A 9,341-nucleotide genomic window follows, 5' to 3' on the forward strand; every position below is an offset into this window, starting at 1 on the left:
ACTATGACACAGTACCAGCCACACTCCTGACCGAGATGTACAAATCCGAAGAGTCATCAGAGTCTTTTCAAAAGATGAATGCTGGACCGATCACTGTCACAGTCACCGACGATGAATTGAAACTCAAAGTGACGGCCAAAATGATGAACGACGAAAGTTCCATCATCCGTGTACATCTGACTAATATTTGGGGGCCGACGTCCACCGCGTCCGCTCCCTCCTCCACTCCCTCGTCCACTCCCTCCTCCAATCCCTCCTCCAATCCGTCCTCCACTCCCTCCTCCACTCCCTCTTCCACTCCCTCCTTCAATCCCTCCTCCGCTCCCTCCTGCGCTCCCTCCTCCGCTCCCTCCTCCACTCCCTCCTCCACTCCCTCCAATCCGTCCTCCACTCCCTCCTCCAATCCCTCCTCTACTCCCTCCTACAATCCCTCCTACAATCTTTCCTCAATCCGTTCTCCACTCCCTCCACTCCCTCCTCCACTCCCTCCTCCACTCCCTCCTAAATTCCCTCCTCCAATTCCTCCTTTACTCCCTCCTACAATCCCTCCTACAATCTTTCCTCAATCCGTCCTCCACTCCCTTCTCCACTCCCTCCTCCACTCCCTCCTCCACTCCCTCCTCCACTCCCTCCTCCACTCCCTCCTAAATTCCCTCCTCCACTCCCTCCTCCAATCCCTCCTCCACTCCCTCCTCCAATCCGTCCTCCACTCCCTCCTCCACTCCCTCCTCCACTGCCTCCTCAATCCGTCCTCCACTCCCTCCACTCGCTCCTCCAATCCCTCCTCCACTCACTCCTCCAATCACTCCTCCACTTCTTCCTCCACTCCCTCCTCCAACCCCTCCTCCAATCCCTCCTCCACTCCCTCCTCCAATCCCTCCTCCACTCCCTCCTTTACTCCCTCCTCCAATCCCTCCTCAATCCGTCCACCACTCACTCCAATCCTTCCTCCACTCACTCCTCCAATCACTCCTCCACTCCCTCCTTTACTCCCTCCTCCAATCCCTCCTCCAATCCCTCCTCAATCCCCTCCTCCACTCGCTCCTCCAATCCCTCCTCCACTCCCTCCTCCAATCCCTCCTCCACTCCCTTCTCCACTCCCTCATCCACCCCGTCGAGCGGCCGCCGCAATGCCCCCGCCGACTGGGTGATCGCCCCCTCTGTGGGACATCGCTAGATCGCTGCCTCTCAGCGGCGCGGGGTTATTCCACACACGCGCACACACCAACGCTAATGGTACAGCAGCTGCGCTCCTGCGGGCGTTCCTGCCGTCAATTCTAAGACACGCACACCCCCACGGCGAACTCGACAGCGACTGCGCGAACACGTGCGCGCTGGAAGCTGGTTGTGCGCTGGAAGCTGGTTGTGCGCTGCCCCGCACCCGCACTAAGAAGCGCTCTAAAACGGCTGCGTGAACACTCGCGCGTCGGTGGGCGGTTGTATTACAAACCGCGTCCACACAAAGACCAACACTATAGTGGCAGCGCGAACGCGATTACTTTAACGAGCACTCGTGCTGCGGCTCTGTCCTCGCCGCTTGTCCGCCCACGCAGCTGCTCCACACACACAAATCACACTGCACCGATACTCTGTGCTAACGTTTATTCACGGCGCAAAATCCTGCACTTTCTGGAGGAAATATTCCGTGAGCAGAACCTATCCTATCACTTCCCAATTCCCCCAAACACTTACGCGCCCTGTTACGTACCTCGCAGCCGTTCTCACGGCATCGCTAGGACGCGGGTATAGGCGGAGGGACGGAGATCGGAGAGAACCTTGCCTATCTCTGTCTCGTGGCGGCACTCGCTGGCGTCTCACGGACGCTGCGAGCGGCTCGAAGAGGCAGGGAGTTGGTCTGGGCCACCGCACGGCTGGAGATCAGAAGACCCTTGAACCGTTTCGGGTTCCCCTTTTTATGCCCTGAGATTTAGAAAATCTAGGGTTACATTACATCATCCTGCTCAGCCAATCGTGTTTTTTCAAACGTTTCACTGCTGTTACCTAGGGCATTACGTTACGCTATCGCCTGGCCCATTGTCTCCGCGCCCGCATTCCTTACCCCTGACTCAGCCATTTTACCCAGAGCGGCCACCCGGCTGCCGAATACAAACCCGTGGATGTGCACAGGGATTTCCCTCCCACCTCCTCGTCTTTGCTGCTCGCGTAATATTTCACCCTGGCCCTCCCCGGTGCCGTGAGCCTCTCATTGCAGTTAGCCCGGTGAGCTTCTGTACGCCCATACCATTTTAAGCCAATTTAGGGGCACCGCAATGTAATTTTTCTTGTGGGGGCCGGCCTATCTCCTGGCACCGGGGAGCCGTGGGACTTCCCCTCTCGGGGTCATTCGGATGAAAACCCGTGGTGCCAGGTAATCCCCCGCCGGGACACTACGTGTGTGGGTGTGTGTTTAGTTGTGGGCGCCGGGAGGGGAGTGCGGTGTTTGCAGAGTTGCTCTGTGGTCGTGGCACCACATATTACGGACTCTGCTCAGTTGTTGAAGCCGGTCCTACATGAGTAGTAGATGTGTAATGTAGCTCTCAGAGACGCTGTCTTGTCTTCTGTATATTTATTAAGAATAAAGTCCAATGACAACTCAACACGTAACCGCGAGTGACTCCGTACACTTGGGTATTGACACAACTCTATTCTGAGACAACATAGCTTCCAGTCTCTTGATAACTCTTGCAGACGATGGAAACGACCCAATCCAAGGCGACAACGACGGCAGATCCCCACACCAAGCAGCCCCATTCAAATTAGCACAATCCAGCGTGTTTCAAAATGATGGATCCGATTTGAAATCGTTATATCTCTGCAACCATGAACCACCCATGAATTAAACTCTTACCACTTGAAATGGCGAGGCATCGAGTTTCAACTGATTACCGCTCGATGCCTCTCCCAGCGCACAAACAGCCCCTAGCCTCGGTCATTCGCAAGACGGCGACCCCGCAACACAAGGCGTTTTGCGTTCTGCAGTTCGGCAAGACTGAATCCGTAATTGCGGTGCAGTGTGCGTTTCATCACACCCTGCTACTTTTTCTTGTGGGGATATGTCAAAGACTGTGTTTTTGTGCCACCATTAGTGACTAATCTGGAAGACCTCAAAAGCAGAATCACGGCAACGATGACTTCAGTGGAAGAAGACACTTTGAGAGGCGTTTATGACGAATTGAACTATCGTCTCGATACTCTTAGGTTTTTTCGGTAAAGTCACGTAGGAAAAAAGATAAATAAATAATGAAAATAATACAAATAATAGAAACAAATAAATAATAAAATATAAGAAATATAAGAAATACTCTAATAAATAATAATGAAACAGTAAATTTAGCTGTGACGGTCCCACCTGATGACGGAGACTTGTGTTGCCTCCGAAACGTCGTGATTTATTATATTTCTATTATTATTTATATTATTTTTATTATTTATTTATATTTTACCTACGTGACTTTACCGAAAACACATAAGAGTATGAATCCTTGCAGTCACGAAAGCTTCAAATCTATCGTCTCGATGTCCGTACAGCAGGTGGAGGGCACATAGAGCATTTATAAAATGGTTAGTAAAACTTGATAACTCATTAAACCGTTTGTAACTTTTCGTGTAATTGTAACATGTTGCCATACACATAGCCCAGATCTGTCCCTCTGTCATTCTGTGACTGTGATTAACGCTCCCGGATTGGTTGAAATGTGTCACGTGACCTCGCGCCCCCGGATTGGTTGAAGTGCGTCACGTGACCGCGAGCTGCCCACTTCGTGTTGTGGTGCACCCCGGCACCTCGGAGGCCCAAGAAGCAGCAACATCACGGTCACAGCGCCGGAGACGCAGCCACGGAAAGCTGACGGTCGATCCACTCACACACGGCTCACTCATACACACAGCTCACTCACACTCACACACAATCGCATGCAGCTCAGAGGAGACGGGTGAGTGAGAGTGAGGCAGAGCCGTGCTCCGTCCACTGCTGCTCTGAGGGAGAGCCGTGCTCTGTCCATTACATTAGTACTCGAGTTTTTTTGGTGCTTAAATCCACTGCTGGATGAAGGCCCACCGCACGCTGTGCGAGTGGATCGTAAGGATTTACTTGACCAGTCTGTTGGGGGCCGCCGCAGGCTGTGGTTGTTGGGGGCGCCGCAGGCTGTGGTTGTTTGGGGCCGCCGCACGCTGTGGTTGTTGGGGGGCGCCACACGCTGTGGTTGTTGGGGGCTGCCGCACGCTGTGGTTGTTTGATATGTTTGATCAGGCATTGCATCGCACACACAAGGATGAGTGTGCCAGGAAAGGTTTTTTTTTGCTGCATGAAATTTAAATTACCAATAACTTGAAAAATGTGCAGCATAAAAAATATATGAAATTATATTTTAGATGTGTTGGTGTTCGGAACACATGATAGGAGCAGGAATGGCAATGAACTGTAAAAATGGCCACATTAGAAATAAACATAAGCTGGAACCATGCTTAAGGTTCTGTTGTTCGTTTGTATGTTGATGGTTGTTATTGACAATTTCCCAATTGTACTCCAAGAGCGTTTGCATTTGTTTAGTATCTACTCAAAGACGAATGTCCACTGCTTACCGGTGCAATAGTTACACACTGGACTTAAATCCAGAGGTTACTGATTCGATTCCATCTCCCTGCATGGCGATTGAAAAAGGTAGGAATTTTTCTTAAATCCCCCCCTCCCTTGTCCCCCACTACCAGAGGTGGGACAAAGTCATTGTTATGCAAGTCCAAGTCGAGTCGCAAGTCATCAAATTCATGACTCGAGTCTGACTCGAGTCCAAGTCACATGACTCGAGTCCACATCTCATAGGTGGGACAAAGTCATTGTTATGCAAGTCCAAGTCGAGTCGCAAGTCATCAAATTCATGACTCGAGTCTGACTCGAGTCCAAGTCACATGACTCGAGTCCACACCTCTGCCCACTACTGCCTACCCAGCAGTATAAATTGTGTAAACATCTGGCTTGACATGCGTATGATGGGGTAAAGTGTTGGTACTCTACCCTTTTTAAAACATCTCTTTCTAGAGCTTTGTACCATTATATAAAAGACACTTCACAATAGTTATGGATGGTTCCAGCGATCCTGATCACATATTAAATTTGGCAAGACGATTTCCTACACTGGTCTCCTTTATACACGCTTTCATTTAACTCACTATGTCTGTTGTTTTGTCGTTGTTGTTGTATCCTCAAATCTTGTAACTAAATTTTAACCCACTTCCCAATGTGGTATCGACTGCAAACTTGGTATACTTACGTCATAATTGATGACAATACTATATTCTATCATAAAAAATATATTTTTAAACATTATTTTTATATGTTATGTTTCGGCTTGGGTCTAATTGTCCACGGTAAACTGACGTTGGCTGTAATTGCCCACGGTCGCTTACGTTATGGCAAGCTTCGGGGCCACTTCCTGGAGTCGTGGAGTTCTTCCATTACCAGTACATTTAATAAAAGCGTGTTTTTAAAAAGTGTGTTTTTAATATTACTTATTTATTTGCAACAAGAAGCCACGTGAATACAAAAGGAGAGGCTGTCTGCTCCCATTGATCATTTAAAAGTTTTACGGCTGTGAATTTTTCAACTTTACACCACCCTGCAGCCAACCACTTTTGAAACATAAACTTGGGCAGTTTCTCTCATTTAATATCTTGATACTGGCAAAAGGGTCGCCGAGTTTTACTTTGGGCAAAAACAAACGAGGCATGACTGGTTCTTAAGCTTTTACAGATGTTGCCACTAGGTGGCAGCAGATGCACGTGTCCTTAAAAACCATGTAACTGTTCTTTGGTTCTTTCGGTAAAGTCACGTATAAAGATAAAAAAAATAGAGCAATTCCTGCAGTCACGAAAGCTCCAAAATTAAGACATGTAACTGTTACGTGAAATATTGCAACCGGTGCAGGAGGCCTTTCCCTGGACACGAGAAGAGTACCGGCCGTCCAATGGGTGCTGTCCATTCTTAGCCATTTTAACGGTACATCTTGCCTTGCTGAGCCTAGCTTTTTTAGTATCGTTGAGAAGCTGAAGCCATTTTCAGCTGTTTTTGTATGTTTACAATGCGTTCCTCAGACATTGCTTGTGTTTTGTTCTTCCCCTGCACCTCCGATTAGCACGGATGGCTACGTACGGTGTGAAAAGTTAAATATACATAAATGTTCAATTCACCTAAAAAGCTAGGCTGTGAATAAAACGTTTGAAAATAATGTTTTACTAAGTATAATTTTTATTCTAAAAGTAATGGTATCAATTATGGAATTAAGGGACCGTCCATAAATGACGTCACGCACCTAGGGGGGGGTCAGACATTTTTGACGATGTGTGACGAGGGGGGGGGAGTTTGAGAAATGTGACGTCACATCAAAATGCGCAACTTTAAATAAATACAGACAACACGTTCTACTTCATGAAATATTATTTGTAATATATGTTTTCTCCTACAACATCAGAGTGCAGCGCCACATTAAATACGCACTACAATTACAACAGTTTAAAGCGATTTGAAGCATGTTATATTTTGGGGGAGGGGGGGCAAAGCTTCGTGATGTCATATTTAAGGGGGAGGGCTGACTTTTTGTGACGCCGTGTGACGAAGGGGGGGGGGGGAGGTCAAAATCGTCCAAAATCGCGTGACGTCATTTATGGACGGCCCCTAAGATAAAATTGAGGAACAATCGAACCGGTTAGAGTATATAACTAACAGCCTTTTTGGCACTCAAAGTTTGGAAGAAGGCCTCACCACACTGCTTGTTGTTGTGTTTAGTTTGTTGTCCTTCCCCCCGCACCTCCTATTAGCGCGGTTGGCTACGTATGGTGCGAAAGAAGTTCAACAAACATGAACATGCCAGCGAAGCCCACTCCTAAACAACTGCACTTCCCAGCGTCCCCAACACACAGAGGGCGTTACACAGCAGGGCACCTCCGCGCTCAGCCCACGAGGTGGCGCTGCTGCTCCACTCAACAGCTGCCGCCAATCGATACGAAATGGCGGTGACGTACCCACTGCGCCTCTGCAAGGCCAGGTAAATGACGTCACGCGATTTTAGACAATATTGACCCCCCCCCCACTTCGTCACACGGCGTCACAAAAATCAGAACCCCCCCCCTCAAATACAACGTCACAAAGTTCTGCCCTCCCCCCCGCCCCAAAAAAACATGCTTGATGTTGTAGGAGAAAACATTTATTAAAACGTCTATTTCATTAAGTAGAACGTGTTGTCTATATTTATTTAAAGTTGCGCATTTTGATGTGACGTCACATTTCTCAACCCCCCCCCCCCCATCGTCACACATCGTCACAAATGTCTGACCCCCACCCCCCAGGTGCGTGACGTCATTTATGGACGGTCCCTTTGAGGCTACGTGAAATGACGGAGGCTCGCTGGCAGGAGGTCACAGGATAGACCCAGGTGCTATGGGTTGCCCGAGATCCTTGGCAGATGCACCAGTTGTGCCCTCTACTGTGCCAACTTGCTGCATTTTTGCCACCCGGCGCTCCGCTCGTAGTTGTGAGCGTCGCTCCTCTGCCCTCCATTGTTGGTGAAGAGTGACTGCCTCCAACTGTCCAGTAGCGTTTTTCACGAGTCTCCTCCATAGCCCCCTCTAACCAGCCGAACATAAGCAGGATAGAGGCGACTAAGCCGGCACAACAACGACTGCACCACGTGTTCTAAAGAGCACCTACTCTGTCATTTCGCTCCACGCACGCGGCCCACATGGTGGCGCCATTGCCCCACATGCAGAAACTCGCGCGACGTTAACGCTTCGCTTTGCATGCGGCGTCGAGAAATGCGGCTCTCCCAGATTACAGAGCTCCTCACCTGATCACGGAAAGTGAGCCTGGCAACCCTGCGGAGAAACTTCATTTCGGCCCCTTGTACCGGCGATCTCATCCTTTCGGTCATTACCAAAAGCTAATGGCCATCATAGGTGAGGGTGGGAACGGAGATCGATCTGTAAACCAAGAGCTTTGTTTGAGAACTCGGCTCCCTCTTCACTACCATGCAACGCTACAGTGCCCACATCACTGAGGATGCCGCACCGATCGGCTGGCTGATCGCCCGCTCCTACTCACCATCACTCGCGAAAGAGATCCCGAGGTACTTAAACTCCTCAATGAAGGGCAGCTGTTCACCCCTCACCAGGAGAGCACAGTCCACCATCTCCCAAGAGTCAACCATGACCTCAGATTTGGAGGTGTTGATCCTCATCCCAGCTGTGTCACAAACCGTTCAAGTGCACGCTGGAGATCATTGACTGGCAAGGCAAAGAGGACATCATCTTCAAAAAGCAGCGACGCCACCTCCATTGCCCCGTACGGGAAACTCTCCATACCTCGACCGCGCTTTGACATCCTATCCATTAAAATAACAAACCGGAGTGGAGACAAGACATTTGGCGGAGTCCAACACCGACAGTGAACGACACCAAGAATAAGGAACACCTCTCACTCTGGGAATAGAGGGACCGCACACAAAGGCGGCATCAGCCCATAATACTCCCACATCACCTCTTACAAGACATTGCGGGGAATACAGTCATATGCCTTCTCCAAGTCTACAAAACAGAGGTCGCCAGGATAAGCGTACTCCCATGACCCCTCCAACATCTGAGAGAGAAACGAACTGGTCCATTGTTCCATGACCACGACCAAAGGATCGTAACCGTATCGTGGTGGTGGGATTTGTGTATTCCAATGACCCTCAGAGCTATGTCGGTTGGAGTCTTGTACTCCTGGTAGGGATTCCGTTGGCGAACAGGTCTTGGGGGAGGTTCCAGAGAAGTAACGGTCCAAAATAAAGCCCCTCATGAATGGTAAAAAAATACCACAATCAGATAACCTCGCCTGGACAAGGTATACCGGGACACACCCCTGGAGCCAGGCCTGGGGGTGGTGTTCGCCCGCAAGCGCGCGATACAATGGGTGACTTTTCCAATTACCTGGCGATCAGGTTTTACTCCCACTTTCTGTGGTTTGTTATCATCTCCTGTCGTATCACACCTCAATGCAGTTATATTTTTACGTTCTATAGGTGTGTTAATTACTGGAGTGATGCTTGTGTTGTGTAATTAATGACGATATGGAGGCAGGTCTTCATGTAAGGGCTTGCGCTGCATGACGTCAAGTCCCCATACTACTTTTCTACATTTGCGTTCTACACCACATTATCAGAATTGATACTGGACGCATTTAGAGTTTCCCAATCATTGCTACCTTTCTGGTTTGCCTTGTCACTCGCAGCCTGCTTGTATTTTCCAAGGGGGCTGTGATTTTGCAGTAATTCAGCGGGCAGTGCTGTCACTGGCAGCTCATTCTCAATTCATGT

Source organism: Lampetra planeri, chromosome 55 (genome assembly GCF_965212315.1).
Source record: "Lampetra planeri chromosome 55, kcLamPlan1.2.h2, whole genome shotgun sequence".
NCBI classification, from domain to species: Eukaryota; Metazoa; Chordata; class Hyperoartia; order Petromyzontiformes; family Petromyzontidae; genus Lampetra; species Lampetra planeri.